The sequence below is a fragment of the Schistocerca americana genome, chromosome 6, assembly GCF_021461395.2.
Source record: "Schistocerca americana isolate TAMUIC-IGC-003095 chromosome 6, iqSchAmer2.1, whole genome shotgun sequence".
In the NCBI taxonomy this organism is placed as follows: domain Eukaryota; kingdom Metazoa; phylum Arthropoda; class Insecta; order Orthoptera; family Acrididae; genus Schistocerca; species Schistocerca americana.
The window spans coordinates 375,006,282-375,029,239 of record NC_060124.1 but is presented as its reverse complement, the minus strand read 5'-3'; positions in this window follow the sequence as shown (position 1 = coordinate 375,029,239).

Genomic DNA, 22,958 nt, shown 5'->3' with positions numbered 1-22,958 from the left:
GACCTGTTACTGTGCTCTGTGTGCCAGAAAATGAAATAGCCAACAAAAATGTAACTAAACATATTAATATATATTACTTAATCATGCTCTTCAAATAATGTACACACTGTAACAGATTTATCCTTCCAGACAGGTTTATTTTTCGATTCTTAACCCCACTGGCACACACAACTAATGTACATAACCTATCAGCTTATGTGTATGTAACTGTATAAAGCACCTGACGATGGCAGAATTCTGCTGAAATGCACAGTGCTAATAATATATTAGTGAAAAGTGACTGCAGCAGTATAAAATTATTCCACATAACATGAATTTGTGTGAGATTGTTAAGATCAGTTAGTTGTATCAGTAAATGGAAACCGATGATTGTATATTCATAGACTGAAACTGCATGTTAATAACACGTTCTTAAAAAATAACTGATCGATTAAACCATGATCCACAGAGAATGTTAAATGCATTTTCCATAACGTGTACTACCAAAGAGTAGCGGTTACGTTACACCCAAAATATACAGAAATTTAAAACAAATTCAATAATTGTTGTTATCTTTTATTAACAATACACCTTTGAAATTGGTACTGATGTATAATTAAAGTGCAGAACTAGAAAATAATTTTTCAGTATCAACACATTTTTTATTATCTGTGCACAGAGGGATGGGTGCTTTAAGATCACCGCAAAAATACAAATGTGATTAATTGTCGTTGATTTTTATTCACAATATTTTATTTAAATACATGTACAAGTGTAACAAGGGTCCTGCACCTGGGAATATGAAAATTAGATTTTTTGCAAAAAGTCACATTCATTACAAAGACTTAGATTTATGGGTAAAGTTTTACTGAGAAATTTAAAACGATTGTGAAATTTTGGAATACGAAATAATTAAAGCAATAAATGTTTTTTTCAGATTTTTAAAATATAAAACACATGATTAGATTATAGTATTTTAAAAAGGTGGGAGTCAGGTAACCTGCCACGCACCCCTCCCCCCCCCCCTAATCCCTGCCCCCTCCCCCCCCCACCCGGCCCTTTTCTTTGGTACTGCGAGGGTTAACACACTGTAGTTTTCTGTAATAATGTGCTCTGAAACCTCTATTACAGAAATTGACAAAGTAAAATTGCAAAGATTTTAACCTGCTCTTCTCATATTCAGGGTTGTTGTTGTCATTGTTGTGGTCTTCAGTCCTGAGACTGGTTTGATGCAGCTCTCCATGCTAATCTATCCTGTGCAAGCTCCTTCATCTTCCAGGTACCTACTGCAATATACATCCTACTGAATCTGCTTAGTGTATTCATCTCTTGGTCTCCCTCTACGATTTTTACCCTCCACGCTGCCCTCCAATGCTAAATTTGTGATCCCTTGATGCCTCAGGACATGTGCTACCAACCGATCCCTTCTTCTAGTCAAGTTGTGCCACAAACTTCTCTTCTCCCCAATTCTATTCAATACCTCCTCATTAGTTACGTGATGTACCCATCTAATCTTCAACATTCTTCTGTAGCACCACATTTCGAAAGCTTATATTCTCTTCTTGTCCAAAGTATTTATTGTCCATGTTTCACTTCCATACATGGCTACACTCCATACAAATACTTTCAGAAACGACTTCCTGACACTTAAATCTATACTCGATGTTAACAAATTTCTGTTCTTCAGAAACGCTTTCCTTGCCAGTGCCAGTATACATTTTATATCCTCTCTACTTTGACCATCGTCAGTTATTTTGCTCCCCAAATAGCAAAACTCCTTTACTACTTTATGTGTCTCATTTCCTAATCTAATTCCCTCAGCATCACCCGACTTAATTCGTCTACATTCCATTATCCTCGTTTTGCTTTTGTTGATGTTCATCTTATATCCTCCTTTCAAGACACTGTCCATTCCGTTCAACTGCTCTTCCAAGTCCTTTGCTGTCTCTGATAGAATTACGATGTCATCGGCGAACCTCAAAGTTTTTTTTTTTCTTCTCCATGGATTTTAATGCCTACTCCGAATTTTTCTTTTGTTCCCTTTACTGCTTGCTCAATATACAGATTGAATATCATCGGGGAGAGGCTACAGCCCTGTCTCACTCTCTTCCCAACCACTGCTTCCCTTTCACGCCCCTCGACTCTTATAACTGCCATCTGGTTTATATACAAATTGTAAATAGCCTTTCGCTCCCTGTATTTTACCCCTGCCACCTTAAGAATTTGAAAGAGAGTATTCCAGTCAACATTGTCAAAAGCATTCTTTAAGTCTAGAAATGCTAGAAACGTATGTTTGCCTTTCCTTAATCCTTCTTCTAAGATAAGTCGTAGGGTCAGTATTGCCTCACGTGTTCAAACATTTCTACGGAATCCAAACTGATCTTTCCCGAAGTCGGCTTCTACCAGTTTTTCCATTCGCCTGTAAATAATTCGCGTTAGTATTTTTGCAGCAGTGACTTATGAAACTGATAGTTCGGTAATTTTCACATCTGTCAACACCTGCTTTCTTTGGGATTGGAATTATTATATTCTTCTTGAAGTCTGGGGGTATTTCGCCTGTCTCGTACATCTTGCTCACCAGATGGTAGAGTTTTGTCAGCACTGGCTCTCCCAAGGGTGTCAGTAGTTCTAATGGAATGCTGTCTACTCCCGGGGCCTTGTTTCGACTTAGGTCTTTCAGTGCTCTGTCAAACTCTTCACGCAGTATCGTATCTCCCATTTCATCTTCATATACCTCCTCTTCCATTTCAATAATATTGCCCTCAAGCACATCGGCCTTGTACAGACCCTCTATATACTCCTTCCACCTTTCTGCTTTCCCCTCTTTACTTAGAACTGGGTATCCATCTGAGATCTGAGCTCTTGATATTCATACAAGTGGCTCTCTTTTCTCCAAAGGTCTCTTTAATTTTCCTGTAGGCAGTATCTACAAGGGCTATCCACAAAGTACATTACGTTTTGGAATTAAAAATAAATAAAGTATTGGAATTTTTTTTATTATATACAGATGAAAGCCACACTTAAACACTACTTTTCTACATAGTTGCCATTTAAATTAAGGCACTTATCGTAGCGATGGACGAGCTTGGAAATTCCTTCGTCGTAAAATTCGGCCGCCTGCGCCTTCAACCACGTAATGGTCTTTTGGGACTGAAAAGGTGTGATTATTGTGGATTCCTGGAAAAAGGCGCTACAATAAACTCAACTGCACAACCTCAGAAGAGCAATACAAAACAAGCGCAGGGGAAAGTTGGGCTCAAAGATCTTGCTGATTCACGACAACGCCCGGGCCCGCACGGCAAATGCCGCTCGTGATGTTCTCGAATCTTTTAAGTGGGAGTTGTTTCCTCATCCGCCGTACAGTCCCGACCTGGCACCAGGCGACTTCCACTTATTCCCAGTAATGAAGAAGTGGTTGGCGATGCAGCGTTTTGATGACGACGCACAGCTTCAAGAAGAGGTAACCACGTGGTTGAAGGAGCAGGCGGCCGAATTTTACTACGAAGGAACTTCCAAGCTCGTCCATCGCTACGATAAGTGCCTTAATTTAAATGGCAACTATGTAGAAAAGTAGTATTTAAGTGTGGCTTTCATCTGTATATAATAAAAAAATTCCAATACATTATTTATTTTTAATTCCAAAACGTAATGTACTTTGTGGATAGCCCTCGTATCTTACCCCTAGTGAGATAAGCCTCTACATCCTTACATTTGTCCTCTAGCCATCCCTGCTTACACATTTTGCGCTTCCTGTCGATCTCATTTTTGAGACGTTTGTATTCATTTTTGCCTGCTTCATTTACTTCATTTTTATATTTTCTCCTTGCATTAATTAAATTCAATATTTCTTCTGTCACCCAAGGATTTCTACTAGCCCTCGTCTTTTTACCTACTTGATCCTCAGCTGCCTTCACTACTTCATCCCTGGGAGCTACCCATTTGTCTTCTACTGTATTTCTTTCCCCCATTCCTGTCAATTGTTCCTTTATGCTGTCCCTGAAACTCTGTACAATCTCTGGTTTAGTCAGTTTATCCAGGTCCCATCTCCTTAAATTCCCAACTTTTTGCAATTCCTTCAGTTTTAATCTAGAGGGTTATTACAATTGATTGAAGCGATTTCACAGCTCTACAATAACTTTATTATTTGAGATATTTTCACAATGCTTTGCACACACATACAAAAACTCAAAAAGTTTTTTTTAGGTATTCACAAATGCTCGATATGTGCCCCTTTAGTGATTCGGCAGACATCAAGCCGATAATCAAGTTCCTCCCACACTCGGCGCAGCATGTCCCCATCAATGAGTTCGAAAGCATCGTTGATTCGAGCTCGCAGTTCTGGCACGTTTCTTGGTAGAGGAGGTTTAAACACTGAATCTTTCACATAACCCAACAGAAAGAAATCGCATGGGGTTAAGTCGGGAGAGCGTGGAGGCCATGACATGAATTGTTGATCATGATCTCCACCACGACCGATCCATCGGTTTTCCAATCTCCTGTTTAAGAAATGCTTCTGCTTTAGCCTTTTCCGTCAGATTTTCCAAACCGTCGGCTGTGGTACGTTTAGCTCCCTGCTCGCTTTATTCGTCGACTTCCGCGGGCTACGCGTGAAACTTGCCCGCACGCGTTCAACCGTTTCTTCGCTCACTGCAGGCCGACCCGTTGATTTCCCCTTACAGAGGCATCCAGAAGCTTTAAACTGCGCATACCATCGCCGAATGGAGTTAGCAGTTGGTAGATCTTTGTTGAACTTCGTGCTGAAGTGTCGTTGCACTGTTATGATTGACTGATTTGAGTGCATTTCAAGCACGACATACGCTTTCTCGGCTCCTGTCGCCATTTTGTCTCACTGCGCTCTCGAGCGCTCTGGCGGCAGAAACCTGAAGTGCTGCTTCAGCCGAACAAAACTTTATGAGCTTTTCTACGTATCTGTAGTGTGTAATGACCATATGACAATGAATGGAGCAACAGTGAATTTATGAAATCGCTTCAATCATTTGTAATAGCCCTGTACAATTCATAACCAATAGATGGTGGTCAGGGTCCACATCTGTCCCTGCAAATGTCTTACAATTGAAAACCTGGTTCCTAAATCTCTGTCTTACCATTATATAATCTATCTGATACCGTTTAGTATCTCCAGGATACTTCCATGTATACAACCTTCTTTTATGATTCTTGAAACAAGTGTTAGCTATGATTAAGTTATGCTCTGTGCAAAATTCTACCAGACGGCTTCCTCTTTCATTTCTTAGCCCCAATCCATATTCACCCACTACTTCGTTTCATTCTTTCCCTTTTCCTACTGTCGAATTCCAGTCTGCCATGACTATTAAATTTTCGTCTCCCTTCACTACCTGAATAATTTCTTTTATCTCATCATACATTTCTTCAATTTCTTCGTCATCTGCAGAGCTAGTTGGCATATAAACTTGTACTACTGTAGTAGGCATGGGCTTCGTGTCTATCTTGGCCACTATAATACGTTCACTATGCTGTTTGTAGTAGCTTACCCGCACTCCTATTTTTTTATTTATTATTAAACCTACTCCTGCATTACCCCTATTTGATTTTGTATTTATAACCCTGTATTCACCTGACCAGAAGTCTTGTTCCTCCTGCCACCGAACTTCACTCATTCCCACTATATCTAACTTTAACCTATCTATTTCCGTTTTTAAATTTTCTAACCTACCTGCCCGATTAAGGGATCTGTCATTGCACGTTCCGATCCGTAGAACGCCAGTTTTCTTTCTCCTGATAACGACGTCCTCTTGAGTAGTCCCCGCCCGGAGATCCGAATGGGGGACTATTTTACCTCCGGAATATTTTACCCAAGAGGACGCCATCATCATTTAACCATACAGTAAAGCTGCATGCCCTCGGGAAAAATTACGGCTGTAGTTTCCCCTTGCTTTCAGCCGTTCGCAGTACCACAACAGCAAGGCAGTTTTGGTTAGTGTTACAAGGGCAGATCAGTCAATCATCCAGACTGTTGCCCCTGCAACTACTGAAAAGGCTGCTGCCCCTCTTCAGGAACCACACGTTTGTCTGGCCTCTCAACAGATACCCCTCCGTTGTGGTTGCACCTACGGTACGGCTATTTGTATCGTTGAGGCACGCAAGCCTCCCCACCAACGGCAAGGTCCATGGTTCATGGGGGGGGGGGGGGATATTCAGGGTATTCGAAAAAAGTGTGTCACAGAAGAACTTACTGGCCAGAATTAGAAAATGGGTCAATAGCAATGCGCCCAGAAACAAAAATTTGTTGAGTTATGAACCGTTACATCCAATGACAGTGATCTGTCTGAGAATTCTACACGAGGTGCTTAGTGTGTTTACGACTCATTCTTACACAACGTTCGTTCATGTCTCTCAAAGATGCACGGCCTAACGTAAACATAACCGATTTAAATAATAAAACACTGCACCAGTTACATTTTTTTCCAATTCTTTAGTTAACTGGGGGCAATGCAGCCCCATAACAAATGAGCTTCTGATACGTATAAACAACCGAAAGACTTAGCAGGGGATATTCGCAGTCTGGCAGTCCCTACGATGACGAGAGGACGATGCCAGGCACGGGAGAGGTATTTGGTCAGAAAGCAGCCGCCATGAGGATGGACCCCCGCCACCACGAAACCGTCTCCTAGCAACAATTCCTCCTCTCAGGATCCGGAGCCTTCCTACTGTTGGACGGCCTCCAGGTTCACTCCAACAGCAGCCAGGCTCCTGCCTGTATGGCAGTAGATTGGTGGGGGCAACCTGGCGGATCCCCTGCAAGTATTGCAGCAGACATCAGCACAACTGGCTCCTTCCAAGAGCAGGCAAGTTTTGCGTAACTGCTGCGCACACCGGTGAACGGATTAGTGGGCGTTAGCATTGTTGAGCGCAGCAGTCACAGCCAGTTCTTGGTCAACAGCTGGCCACCGCAGCGCACCACAATACAGCCATCCGCGCCACGCGCTGAATCCAGCTTCGCCGCTGCGCCGAACCACCTCAGGTGTTGTAGCACAAATCTTAATAAAATGTATGACATTCTGATAGTTTTTTCCTGATCTGTCAATGACCTGTACAACCACTACCCCCGCCCCCCTACCCACCCCGCACAGAAGAGGCTGTTCACCTCGGCATGCATAACGCTATCCATTTCAGGAATTTATTCCCATTTTCAAATGCAGTTATTTACTACATTAATTACTGACGACACGGTTGCAGTATACAAACACCAGCCTATCTTTAGTTTATGCTACTTGCATGTGTCTTACGCAAGTCTAGCATGTGCTCTTTGTCAATTGTCAATGGCTGTCAGTGTCGTAGAAGAGAGGAATCCGAGGTGTAAAAGGCATCTGAAACAGATGTCTACAGGACCAGACCATTGCTCGTTAAACATTCGTGTCAGGGACTGTTGTACAGGTGCTGTAAAATTAGGTGGTGGCCCCTCCTGCATAAATCCGTATCCACTGTTCTTTAACAATAGCTTGGGTAATTCATCGTACAGGAACTGGTGCTAAATAGCACCTCGTAACTTTTTGGTAATCTATTTGAGCCTACATTTCCTGCGAAATAGTTCATATTAAAGTGCAAAAGATGTCATGCTTGCATGATCGCTTGACGGTTTCCTTCTGTATACATTTAATGTTGTGGGAACCTACTATCAGATCGTGGGTGAATCTCACCTCACAAGTAAATAGAGTGAAAGCAGTAACCTGCTGAATTTCGCTGCTGGAGGCCACTGGAAGAACAGTAATTTCACAAACCGAGTAGTGTAGCGCTGTGATGAGAAGTTGGACTGAATTTGAAGAGAACGGCCGTTCGTATTCCCATCTAGCTATTCCGATTTCTCGTGTTTTCCTACGCCGCTAAAGGCATGTGAATAGTAGGATGGCTCCTTTGAATGCTTTCAAATGGTTCAAATGGCTCCGAGCACTATGGGACTTAACATCTGAGGTCATTAGTCCCCTAGACTTAGAACTACTTAGACATAACTAACTTAATGACAGCACACGCATCCATGCCCGAGGCAAGATTCGAACCTGTGACCGTAGCAGCAGCGCGGTTCCGGACTGAAGCGCCTAGGACCACTCGGCCACAACGGCCGGCTAATTGCCTTCCTTATTCCTTCCCAACCAGAGATGGTGCGGTGTCCCTAATCGGCTCGTCATCGATTGAATGTTAAACCCTGACCTTCCTTCCATTTTTAGAGTCCTGTAAATCAACCTGTAAAAACGGAACCACACGGAGAAAATCTTAGGCTGCGAGGCACCATTATTGATCGCCGACATGAAGACAGCCATCACCACAGAACACAACATTCTCGACACAATTAAAATTACGCATATGTGAGCAAGTATTTGTTTCACAGAATTTTTTTGTCCTTTTAACTCGTGCTGTCTCCTCTAAGAATGTGGGGTGGTTTTTCTTAAAGGCTCTGTATAAAATCAATTTACAATACACAAAGGGGTCCTGTATTGGGTTCTGGACCACAGACTCCACATTCTACATCCTACGAAATAATAAAAACATCTCGCACTGTGTGTATTTCAGTCCGTAACTGGTCGCCCAGAAGCAGAATAGCATCTGCTGTGCCATAGTGGATGTGTTCCCTTGTACTGTATACGTTGCATACATTGCAGTATGTGAATTTAATTTGTCGATGATTACAGAAAAAAAGTGACACTCCCGACAAGAAAACTTGCAACGCCCACAAGGACTGCGTACGGTGGTATCAAGCTATAAAATGTGCGCACTAAAACCACACTGACGGATTGTAGTGTTAGTAATCGCACCCCTGCGGAGTGCAGCCCGACCGCAATTTTTGCTATCGTGTACGATTGGGACGACTAGGGACCGTTCAAAACCAATCGACGAAATCTAAACGTGATCCGGAGCAGCAAAGGGTACTTACGTTTTTTCAACCCTCCTGTCTTCCCCCCTCCCGTAGGGTGATTACACAGGAGTGCAACATCAACATGTGCCTGAATAAAACAGTTCAGCAACACTCTGGGAGCCACTCACATACCTTTGTTGAGCACGTTAGAGATGTAAATTTCGACACCCAATCAACTTGGTGGCTTCTGTAGCACCTGAGGGCTAGGCAACCTCTTCGACGACAGTTGGGAGGGGTTTGTCTGCCATCAGGTGCAAGATCCGCTGCCAAGCTGAATTCGCATAGAAGTGCCTGACAGGCACATTTTTAACGTGGCATCGAGGGAGTTGCCGAACTGGAGGGTCTTAGAGGACCCCTTTGCCGTTTTATTCACGCACATGTTGGTACTGCACTCCCGCGTGGTCACGCTACTGGAGGACGGAAAACTGGAGGCTTGAAGAGGCGTAAGTACAGTTCACTGATTCGGTTCACCTTCATATTTTGTCGAATGGTTTTCAATGGTCGACAGTTCTTCCAAACCGTACACAAGAGCTAAAATTGCGGTTTTGCTGGACTCCAGAGTGTTGTGATCACGTTCAGTGTTGATGCAGCCCCTTAGTTTGCTTAGAGAACCTTAAGTTTAGCAAAAACCACAAAGCGAAGTAAAGAACAAGGGATATGATATTTCCTACAGTGAAATTTACGTTCACGCTGTGAATAGCGCTGTTGCACGTTGCTTTCCGTGTGTTCATACCACTTATCAGGCAGAAATTATTCACAACAGAAAAACTACTCATAATTCTCACAAATGTATTACGTTGTGTCACCGTTGGAGTGGAATGTCACCCATGTTAGTGCGTAGCACGGCTTTGAAACACTTTTCCTATCGTAGATCGCTATCCAGTACAACTGGAACAGAACATTTTACTGCACACAGTATACAGCGATATTACGCGATTTCTATCGCGAAGTACAAACAGAAGCATAATTTGTAGAATTTGGTGAGTTATTCAAATGAATGCGTACTTTAACAAAAGAATCATAATATAGATAAGTACTAATGAAAATAATTACATGTAGGACGTAATCACAGATGAATTATTAATTGAAGCTAGAAGGAAAGAAACGGAAAATTATAACAGAATATCTGTTAATCGAAACAACTCCGTGAAAATCACAATAATAGTAATAATAATACTGTAACTGATGTATCTCACATCACAGGACGCACTTAATAAAAACAATAGGTATAGGATCCACCTCCCTGTAGTGTACATGATACTCACAAAATGTTTCAACAGGTTACAAAAAAAAGTAATACAGGCTTTATACAGATTATATACAATTGCCGCGTCAGCCGCCCCAGGGTCAGCGTAGATGGCTGTCATGCAGGGTACCCGAGTTCGATTTAGGGTACTGCTAAACATTTTTCCTCGATCGGAGGACTGGTACGGGGTTCCCTCAGCTTCGTGATGTCAACTGAGAAACTTGCTGAATGACAATTAGCGGTGGTTTCACGGTCTGGAAAATTGGCAAAACGGCCTGGAGAGCGCCTTGCTGATCGAATGCCACTCAATACCGCATCCACTTGACACCGTAAGGGGAAGTATGACACGGCAGCCGGTCGGCATCCGTTGGGCGTTCAAGGTATGGACGAGGAATACTTCAAAAATATACACTTGTCGCACCAACGTCATAGTGCCGTTCCTGGTCATTCCCACTTCGGTTCTCCACTTGCTATCTGCAACGATACTCCAGTGTTTCACTGGAGCATGGGAATACTGCGTCTGTTTGAAGCTTCCTTCTTTGCTGTTAAAAGTATTGTCATGATCCTGATTATAACGACTTCTCTGAATATATGGGCGTGGAATCTCTTCCCCAGAAAGAGACAAATTTTATTATATGGTCAGTCTCACACATCTCTAGCTCTGCCTCCATTTCTCATTATTACTCAATACGCATTGTCGTTTACGCTCAATGATCGTAGCATAGTAATTCCAATGTAAACTCTTCCACATGTGCAAGGTATGCCGTACACTCACAGCCAACGAGTCTTCTTTATCCTTTGCAAATATGAGACGCTCTTGGGCTTCTCGGTCGGTTTGTGCACAGTTTCTACACTGTGTTTGAGAAATGTACGGTTGTTTCAGGCCGTCACCCTGGAATCGTCTTCTTTTTTTTTTTTTTTTTTTTTGAGCCTTTCTTTCCAGCCATCAGTCTTCTGAATGGTTTGATGCCGCCCACCACGAGTTCCTCTCCTGTGGCAACCTTTTCATCTCAGAGCACCTGTAGTACCACGGAAGTTATTCTCTGATGTCTTAACAGACGTCCTATCACCCTGTCCCTTCTTCTTGTCAGTGTCTTCCATATATTACTTCCTTCGCCTTTTCTGCGGGGACCCTCTCTATTCCTTACATTATCATTCTACTTAATTTTGAGCACTCGTCTGTGCCAAGATACCTGTTCTCATCTGTTCCGGTGTCCCCACAGTCGATGTTTCACTCCCATACAGTGCTGTGTACCAAATACACAGTCACAGAAATGTCTTCCTCAAATTAGGACCTGCGTTTCATACCAGTAGACTTCGCTTGCAGTGCTAGTCAGCTTTAGATGTCCTCCTTACTGCGTCCATCATGGGTTATTTTCCTGCCTCTTTCAAATTCTAAAGGTGGCAGGGGTAAAATACAGGGAGCGAAAGGCTATTTACAATTTGTACAGAAACCAGATGGCAGTTATAAGAGTCGAGGGACATGAATGGGAAGCAGTGGTTGGGAAGGGAGTAAGACAGGGTTGTAGCCTCTCCCCGATGTTGTTCAATCTGTATATTGAGCAAGCAGTAAAGGAAACAAAAGAAAAATTCGAAGTAGGTATTAAAATTCATGGAGAAGAAATAAAAACTTTGAGGTTCGCCGATGACATTGTAATTCTGTCAGAGACAGCCAAGGACTTGGAAGAGCAGTTGAATGGAATGGACAGTGTCTTGAAAGGAGGATATAAGATGAAAATCAACAAAAGCAAAACAAGGATAATGGAATGTAGTCTAATTAAGTCGGGTGATGCTGAGGGAATTAGATTAGGAAATGAGGCACTTAAAGTAGTAAAGGAGTTCTGCTATTTGGGGAGCAAAATAACTGATGATGGTCGAAGTAGAGAGGATATAAAATGTAGGCTGGCAATGGCAAGGAAAGCGTTTCTGAAGAAGAGAAATTTGTTAACATCCAGTATTGATTTAAGTGTCAGGAAGTCATTTCTGAAAGTATTCGTATGGAGTGTAGCCATGTATGGAAGTGAAACATGGACGATAAATAGTTTGGACAAGAAGAGAATAGAAGCTTTCGAAATGTGGTGCTACAGAAGAATGCTGAAGATTAGATGGGTAGATCACATAACTAATGAGGAAGTATTGAATAGGATTGGGGAGAAGAGAAGTTTGTGGCACAACTTGACCAGAAGAAGGGATCGGTTGGTAGGACATGTTCTGAGGCATCAAGGGATCACCAATTTGGTATTGAAGGGCAGCGTGGAGGGTAAAAATCGTAGAGGGAGACCAAGAGATGAATACACTAAGCAGATTCAGAAGAATGTAGGTTGCAGTAGGTACTGGGAGATGAAAAAGCTTGCACAGGATAGAGTAGCATGGAGAGCTGCATCAAACCAGTCTCAGGACTGAAGACCACAACAACAACATAGGTAGGAGTAGTGCTTAACTTTGCCTCCTACATGTGAGTTAAAGAGCATTTCGCTCTCATTTAAATATATGGCCGAAAGAGTCAGCCTTCTGGCATTGTGAAACGAACACTGTCGTCGAGGACTTGTGCCACAAAGAGCGCAGATTCACCACGAAACGGTGAAATTCACAGGCGTCTATTGTGTGAATGAGGCCTAGGCGCTGTAGGGTGCGAGTGAGACAGACGAGAACCTACGTCATAGGGAAACCCCGTAGAAGCCGTTTGTGACCAGGGAGACGTAGCAGTGTTAAATATCGAGGATCTAAGATCGGCCATAAAGGGAAACATTTATGAAAACTATCTAATTCTGTACTAACTCAGGGAATGAAGCCACAGTAATTTTAATCTACCATCCTTCACAAATTTTCATGGTGATCCCAATGAAACTTCAATATTGATCATATCTGTAATAATTTAGGATTTACTGTTAAAGCGAAATTAACAAGTTTTGTAACAAGGACCTGAATGCTAAATTCTGAACGATTTGGTCGATCTTAACTATCGACATTTCAATAGAAGCGCATCATTAAAATGACAAATGTTGTACATATAAACTCTGTAACTTCATTTGTTTAAAAAATATAGTAAATTTAAACTGTCAGTATTATCAGTTAAGCATCAGATCATCATTTCCTCCACATAAAAGACATCGAACGATGACTCCAGGACACCTTATTGAATCATTAGGAAATAGAATATTAGTTGTAAAGTTTAGTGCATAATACTTACTTTTGTTCTTTATTTATGTATCAGAGAGCACACTGGTGCAAGGCTACTGGCAATGACATTCAAAGTTAAGAAGGAAATTGGCATTACGTAAAAAAAAATTAACGTTTATTATGTAATGGGTATTATTGTTATTTTATTTAGAACGTGAAAGTGGTCAAGCTTTGATTATTTAAATATGTTAAAATGTAAAATAATGTAGAATAAGCTGAAGCCAATCAGATGGACGGCTTCAGGAAAGGGACTGTACGAGTCAGTTGGGCGAGGATATTCGGCGCGTGGGAAAAGAGGCTGGGGACGGGCAGAGGGACAGTTCGGACTGAGAAGCGAAAGCGGACAGTCAGTCTTTAGGTAACCAGGAAGTAAAACAACTTAGAAAATTTCTCGTTGTGTGGTATCACGGGACCTTAGTGTCTGAGCGGTGAGCAGCCGCGCGCCTGGTGTGAGCTTTAACTTTTCGTGTAAATATCGAGGTGGAGTATTATATTTCGCGTTGAGATTGTGAATGATCGAGCTGTGCCAAATGGATATGCCCTCGAGTGTAACAGTAACTCTAAATACGACCACTTTCGCTATTAATTTGCTTTCTGAATAAACATGATTCTATCCAAATCGCAACTGTGTCTCCTACATCATTTATGGGCCGTAAATTTAACTCCTGATATTATTATTAATGTTGTTATATGTTATATTAACTTTGATTTTCATACAATTTCGCAAACTTTCCATCAGCCAGACAGTTTAACCAAAGGGGTCACAAGTGTCTAATTTCGGGCGTTTAATGCGACAGTACGGTTCAACCATTAGACGAGTTTGAGCCAAGACATTTCGACGAAAAGGAACTGCATGTGACCCCGAACATCTTAGGGATGTTAGCTCTCATACGTGATCTCCAAATGTGATTTTAAGTATCTGGTTGTCGTCATGTCTGCTACTTCTCATTACTTTCGTCTTTCTTCGATTTACTTTCAATCCATCTTCTATACTCATCAGACTGTTCATTCCGTTCAAAAAATCTTGTATTGTTTCTTTACTTTTGTTACTCTTCTTATTCAACTGTTGAGGTACCCATTGTTCCTCTGAACACATTCTAAGTGTTGCATGTGGCGTTCATGGTGCTGTAGCTCATATAGGGTGTAACAAAATGCTAAGGCCAAACACTGACGAAAAATTTCTTACACACGAAGGAATGAATTGTTTTGTATGGAAATTGGTGAAGGAGCACTTTATTTCCACGTCAGGGCTCATGTCCTTCTTCTAGTCATAAGCACATTAATCTCGGGCAGCACACTGAAAAAGGAAGTACCAGCATCATATTAAACTTTTTCTAACATCAAATATTCAGATAACACATTATATTTGCTTACAATGTACAGGAAGAAGTTATTTTTCGGTTGTTCCCATTGAACGAAGGTAATGTTGACACGTGATTCAATTCATTTCCTGTGTCGACGTGCGACAAACTTCGTTGCTCTACCATCATCAAGCATGTAGAATTAACTATTTAGTTTTCATCACGTACTTGGGTTCCGGCACAGTGAAATGGAAGTGTGCTCAAACGCAGAGTTGGCAGACGTTCATTTTCTGTAAGGATTAACTGATGGAAATGGCCGTTGCCCTCAGCGTTTGTGTCGGGAGAAATTTCCAGGACTAGCGTGCCTGGGCAAGATAAAGTCTGATGAAGATAATCGTCTTCTTTGGGAGCGTGAGTGTGACTGTGATAGACCAAAAAAGAAAATAGAAGGGGGCACAGCAAGGCACTGAAACTGGAGGAGAAATTTCTTCGTGCTGTTGACAACAACTCTAGTGTCAGCGTAAGACAACTACCTGCAACAAGTTATTTCGGGCACATGACTGTCTGAAGAGCGCTCCATGAGAACCTGTGGTATCCATACCATGTACAACGTTTGCAAGTTCGATCAGCAGCAGATTTTTTACCATGGGCACACTTCACTGAATGTTTCAATCAACAGTGTGTTAACCCTCACTATAGTGCAAACCTGCTGTTGACGTATGAGGGCTTCGTTTCATCGCGATCCAGTTGTAAATTTTCACAGTCTACACGTATGGGCTGTTTTGATTTCTCATGAAATGATCATCTACGACACTTTGTCAAAGTTTTGGGCCGTCATTGTAGGTGACTGTTAAGGTCTCATGTTCTTTGACCCAGGTACAACTGAGAAAGTTACCATGCGATAGAAACTAACCTGTAATGTGATAGAAACTAACCTGTAACCTGGAAACGAAGTGTTTCCAGACCCGTGTCCATATAGCCGAGGGTTGGGGCAAGAGTCTTTGCTACTGGCGGGAGAAAGTGACATATACAGAGGGAAGGAGAAACTGTGAATTACGTGTGTGGTCATTGAAGAACAAGCGAACATTGTGCCTCACATATTTGTAAAAGTAGTATAATAAACAATACTGCCTTCGTGCTGCAGAATAATTACAGCACTGGACATGACCAAACCGGGTCTAAAGGCCCTCATTTAGTCCTCTGCAACGGTTACCACACGCTGCCAATGATTTAGGAGGAGCTGAATACCATCTGCGTCACCATTTGCTGCCCCATATCTGGACCGGGAGCTGTGTCACACATCAGTGGAAATGTCCTCTCGTGACGCAAATTGCCTACCACGTATTGGTTCCTTTATTTTTCGTATGAGATCAAAGTCACAGGGTAAACGGTCAAGATAGTACGGCAGATGCTTCACTTGTTCCCATCACCAGCATCGCAGTTGCCGTCGTACACATTGTACTTTATGTGGTTTTTTGTTGTAGTGCTGTGCGATAGCGCTATCCACTTCAGCGCCTCCCACATCGTTAACAACGAACGTTGCAGGGGTCTGAAATGAGGGCCATCAGACTCAGAAGCACGTCAAATGCATGTGTGCTGTACAGTAATCATTTTTCACCAAGAATCCAGTATTGCCCTGTACACTACCGAAATATACAGGGTGTAGGTGCTGACATTTATTTTATGGCTGGGGACGTTGTACTGAACAGCAAGACACCAGCGTTTACGTCATTTACACTCTAATAATTCTAGCTATTACAAGTCGTATGTCCTTAGGTTGAGTGGCACCTTCAATTCCACTGACGGAAGAAAAATATCGCAACATCAAGAAGGAGTTGTGCGACATAAAAGAAAGTCGGTAGGCGTGTTTCTACTTCTGAAAGATGATATCTTTACAAATTTCACGCCAGTCACATGAGAGTAGCGTTAATAGTGACAGTATTATGATGGACATCAGGTTTCAGATCGGACGCGGTGAGTTAATGTTACTCAAGAATGCCTTTAAGGCGGTAAAGTCACCTTTATCAGAACTTCACTGATTTTAAACGAGGTCGGTTATTAGTACTGCCAGAAGCTGGATGTTTCTTGTGAGATGTTGCAGAAAGAATTGGCAGGATATAGCCACTGTACGTGATTGGTGGCAGCGGTGGCTACGAGAATTTACGGTCACAAGAAGACCCGGCTCGAACGGCCAGGTGGCACTACCGAGAAGGAAGACCATCGTGTTCGCCGTATGGCACTGGCGCATCGTAGTGCATCTGCAGCAGTAATTCGAGCAGCAGTTGGCACCACAGTGACACAACGAACTGTAACAAATCGGCTAATTCAAGGAGAGATCCACGCCAGAATCTGAGTAACGTGTGTTCCACTAACACCAAACCACTACCATTTGCGACTTAAGTGGTGTCCAACGAGAGCTCATTGGAGGGCAGGATGGAGGTCTGTTGTGTTTTCTGGTGAATCCTGGTTCTTCCTCGGCACCATTGATGGTCGTATCCTAGTAAGAAGGTCAGTTTTACGCCTTCAGACAACTTGTGCGTGTGCTAGACACTGAACCTATGCCGCCATTCATGAACACCATTTCAGGGAGGGGGGGCGCATTCCAACAAGATAACGGTCGCCCACATACTGCTGTTGTCACCCAACGTGTCCTCTTTTTAAATCACCAGTCTTCTGACCGTTTTGATGCTACCCGCCCCGAATTCCTCTCCTGCGCCAACCTCTTTATCTCAGAGTAGCACTTGAAATCAACGTCCTTACTTATTTGCTGAATGTATTCCAGGCTCTGTCTTTCTCTACAGTATTTACCAACATGTTTATCAGAGTGTCGACATGCCTCCTTGGCCTGATCGATCACCATATCTGTTTCCAGTGGAGCACATATGGCACATCATCACACCACAACCCCAGCATCATCCACAACCAGCATTAACCGTACTTCTAACGACCGACCAAGTGCCACAGGCATGGAACTCCATGCCACAAACTGGCAGCCGGCACCTGTACAACACAATGCATCCACGTTTGCAAGCGTACATTCCATATTCTGATGGTTACATGGGTTATTAATATACCAGAATTTCATATTTGCAGTGACACCTCGCTCTTATGTTAAACTGCAATCTTGCAATGTTAATCACTTAAATACGCTACCTGATCAACCGTATTCCTAACATGGCATTACTGTACATTAATTATTTTTTGGTGTTGCGGTTTTTTCCGTCAGTGTTCATTGGCAAGAGTAGAGTAGCGCTCAACCAAAATTTAGTTTTGATATACTACATAAATGACGTACTAATGACAGCATAACAGTAATAATTGTATCATTGCTAGGGAAAGAAACGAAAATGAAAATGTGATAGAAACGGGGTGTCACTGACTTCTCTTTATCGTTTCTTCTGCATATAATTAGAACCGAACTTCGTTTAGTGTTCGTCTACTGTGTTTCTTTTATTCTTACAAAATATAAATTGCATTTTATAAGTAATAAAATTAGTAGATTGTGTAACTTCTGTCCTATTATGTAACCGAAGCAACTGTTTGTGATGCAAGTGCAGTCTACAAGCTGTATGTATATAATTATTGTTGTTATTTTGTACTCAAAAGGGTGTTCTTCATCATTATCAAAGGCAAGAGTTTCCTATTATTATTCGTAAGTCCGAAAGTTGTCTGTAAGAAACATTCTTTGGCTACTGCCTTTATCCCGCACTGTGCGCAGGGTCAAGTACGGAATTGGCATGGTTAATTCTAAGGGGTGTCCAGATGCCCACCCCATACCCCCTGGGACGGAATTAGTGTACCGCAGCTGCCTGCGTTTAGTGTAGATCGTGAAATAATGTAAATGTGTTTCAAATGTTTGCGAGTCGCGTAACTGAGGCGGGACATGGGGACCAGACCGGCATTCACCTAGGAGGATGTGGCAAACCGCCTAAAAACCACATCCAGGCTGGCTGGCACACCGGTCGTCGTCGCTATTCCGCCTGGCGGATTCGATCCGGGGCTGGCGCGCCTACCTGAGTCCAGGAAGCAGCGCATTAGCGCTCTCGGCTACCGTGGCGGGTGTCTGTAAGTAACATACACGTGTTGCATACAATCTCGGCGAGGTACTGAAGTGATGTTAGAATTTCTTTGCGGTGTTTTTTAATTTTACCTTTCTCTGGGGTAATTGCATTTTCTAGCATTGTATGATAAATCTGTAGCACTTTGTATTTTTTGTACAACATCCTCGCTTTCACGTAACAAATAAACAGTTTTCGAATAAAACTTGAATTAAAAATGACAACTTTATTTTGCTATAAACACTGTTTATTTTTAAGTAACAGAAAAGAAGATAACTATGTACTACAAAAATGTTCTGTCGGTTACGCAGCCCTTTATATATACTCACTCAGTTCCTAGACAGTTCATCACTTCCTGTTTCTAGGGTAATGCAGTAAGAGGCTGATCGCATTTGCAGACAAAGGGATCGAAATGAGGTAACGCCTGAGGGGTATGCAACACACCTAATCTTTAGATAACTCAGTGACGATCGTAACAGACCATGGTTAGTGATGATAATCCACGGCGATCTTACAGCTATAGGCAAGAGCAATCTATTAATGCTTATTTTCCTCTCGGCAGCAAATCAGGTGTTGAACTGTTGACATATGGATACAAGACAGTTGGTCAATATTGAGAAGTGTAGTACTCTTAGTGGAAGTGAAAGTGAAGAAGAATTACAGGACTTATTGAATTGAATGAACAGTATAATCAGTACAGAATACGGAACGAGAGTAAATGAATAAAGACGAAAGTTCAAAATGATTCAAATGGCTCTGAGCACTATGGGACTTAACTTCTAAGGTCATTAGTCCCTTAGAACTTAGAACTACTTAAACCTAACTAACCTAAGGACATCACACACATCCATGCCCGAGGCAGGATTCGAACCTGCGACCGTAGCGGTCCCGCGGTTCCAGACTGTAGCGCCTAGAACCGCTCGGCCACCCCGGCCGGCAAAGACGAAAGCAATGAAAAGTAGCAGAAACGGGAACTGCTACAAACTTAACATCGGAATTGGGAATCTCAAAGTAAAAAAGTTACAGAATTTTGGTACCCAGGCACCAAAACAGGGAGCAGACTAGGAGTGGCCAAAAGCGTATTCCTGGCCAAGAGAAGGCTGTTAGTAAGGAACACAAATCTTAATTTGAGGAACAAATTTCCGAGCATGTACATTGTGTCGTAACGGCCCGTTATCAGTTAGAGGGACCGCACAAGAAACAAACAAGGTGGGCTGCTGACCTCTCTTCAATGGTTCAGATCAAAACTTCGCCAGTGGATGTAAGCATCAACAGACTTTCCGCATAAACACGGCACTACTTCGTGAAAAACCATGTGACGGTGATCCACCAATTGCAACTAATGTGACTACGTGCAAGACTTCGCTGAATCGGTGTTATAAACACGCCAGCAGAGTGAGACCGGCAGTTTGTACCAACGGCTAGGACAGCTCCGGCCAGTACCTATGCAGGCTCTAGCCTAGCAGGCACTCGCCATAGACTTTAGTAGTAATTTGTATTTTGTTGGGCGTAACGCCACTTTGTAATTTTGTTGAGTAGTATTTTGGTTATTATTTCTTTTCATCGTCTTGCACTCTTATCTGGCTTTTACCACCACAATAATTGTTGTGCTTCTTGTTGTTCCTGCTTTTGGAAATTAGTGTACGCCATGAAGGCGTTTAAGTTAAATAAACAGTATTCACACTTGATCGTTAGTACTTTCCTGCCAACCGCAGGACACTACACTTTGGGAGCACACGACTGAATGATAGTTAAATATGAAATGTGAGAAAATCGGAACACAAGAAAATTGAAGAATTTAGGATATAGTGGTACAGAATAATGTTGAAAATTAGGTGGACTAATAAGGAAAGGCATCAGGAGATTCTCTCGAATCGGCGAGGAAAGGAATATGTGGAAAACACTGACAAGATGAAGGGACAGGAAGGCAGGACATCCGTTAACACATCAGAGAATAACTTCAGTGGTACTACAGGGAAATGTAGAGGGTAAATACTGTAGAGGAAAACAGAGATTAGTTTACATGCAGCAAATAATTGAGGATATAGGCTGAAACTGTCACTCTGAGATGAAAAAGGTTGGCACAGGGACGAATTCTCGGCGGGTGGAATCAAGCCAGTCAAAAGACTGATAACACAAAAAAAGTCCACTTAGGGGAGACCAGGGCAAAACGATCTCTTTAAGAAGTCCGTCCATTTACTCTGCGTACGATTCAAAAAATTTTATAAAATCCATTGGGTTTTGCACATATTTTACTTGTTATTTAACTTACTTATAAAATTTTGAAATGTAAAAGAAGTTTAGAATAAATGCACATATAGTTTTAATGTAAAGGATCATTTTGTCCCTGGTCTTTGGGGTAAAATGATCCCCTGGCTTATAATTTGCAGTTTACTGCCATTATTTGTAATTTTGTTTTTTTAGTAAATTAAATGCATATGTTATTCAACTACTAATGTGCAATGTAATTAGATAACATATTATTTTCCATAAATGCATTTAGTTAAGGGGAAACGAAATTCTGATTCCCCAATCATCCTTTGATGGTTTTGCATGTTGCACAAAATGCTGAAACCAATCCTCGAACACCTAGAGTCTCATCCATTCACTAGAGTTACAGGCAAAAATAGTTCCAGGCGGAAGCCCATCATTTAACTCTGCTTTCATCCTTTTTCGGGAAAATATGAACATCGGTGGAATGAATGTTCCTCCAGCAGACACGCATAAAAGAGCTGTATTCGACTCACCACGCTCGCCAGACACAATTCGCCCTACTTGTAATCGTCCCTTCTTCGCCAAAACTCGTGAATTACTAGATGAAACTGTTCCAATAGAAGTTTCATCGACGTTAAAAATTCTGTGAGGAGGATATGGCCGATCAGAATTTACATCCCCAAGAATATTGAAAAACTTCGTCACTACAGGCCGATTGAATGTACGAGCTTTTGCAGCTGATGTTGATTCTGGAACTCTGAGGGAGCGCTCTGGATGCCGTCGTCGAAAACCAGCTAACCAATCATCACAAGCCATACCCAGTTCTGTGTTAAAAGGATGTGATATACTATTTTTCACTGCTAATTGGAATGCTAATCGCGCACACCTTCTGTTGTCAGACCATAAAATCTTATTTCCGTATCCATGAGATGGTTAACCAGTTCCTCCTCTTGGCAATGAGTGAAAACAGGGTTATAATATCCTAAGACTTTCTTACCTTGCACAGCAGATGTATTTTTTCCTGTTTACTTTTAGTGCCATTCTAGGGACATTAAAATTCCTACTTGCTGTTTTTACAGGCATTGCATTTTGAACTGCCTTAATGGCGTTGTCCATATTGTCAGATCACCAGCTTTGACGATCAGTTTTCCGAACGTAAGTTCGCACCATATTTGAATCTGAAAATTGAAACACTTAAATGAACAATCGCATGGAACTGAACAATTAAGTATGTCGTTAAGTAAACGCATGCATAAAAATATATGTTGTTGTTGTGGTCTTCAGTCCTGAAACTGGTTTGATGCAGCTCTCCATGCTACTCTATCTCGTGCAAGCTTCTTCATCTCCCAGTACCTACTGCAACCTACATCCTTCTGAATCTGTTTAGTGTATTCATCTATTGGTCTCCCTCTACGATATTTACCCTCTACGCTTCCCTCCAATACTAAATTGGTGATCCCTTGATGCCTCAGAACATGTCCTACCAACCGATCCCTTCTTCTAGTCAAGTTATGCCATAAACTTCTCTTCTCCCCAGTCCTATTCAATTCCTCCTCATTAGTTATATGATCAACCCATCTAACCTTCAACATTCTTCTGTAGCACCACATTTCGAAAGCTTCTATTCTCTTCTTGTCCAAACTAGTTATTGTCCATGTTTCACTTCCATACATGGCTACGCTCCATACAAATACTTTCAGAAACGGCTTCCTGACACATCTATACTCGATGTTAACAAATTTCTCTTCTTCAGAAACGCCTTCCTTGCCATTGCCTGTCTACATTTTATATCCTCTCTATTTCGACTATCATCAGTTATTTTGCTCCCCAAATAGCAAAACTCCTTTACTACTTTAAGTGTCTCATTTCCTAATCTAATTCCCTCAGCATCACCCGACTTAACTCGACTACATTCCATTATCCTCGTTTTGCTTTTGTTGACATTCATCTTATAGCCTCCCTTCAAGACACTGTCCATTCCGTTCAACTGCTCTTCAAAGTCCTTTGCTGTCTCTGACAGAATTACAATGTCATCGGCGAACTTCAAAGTTTTTACTTCTTCTCCATAGATTTTAATACCAACTCCGAAA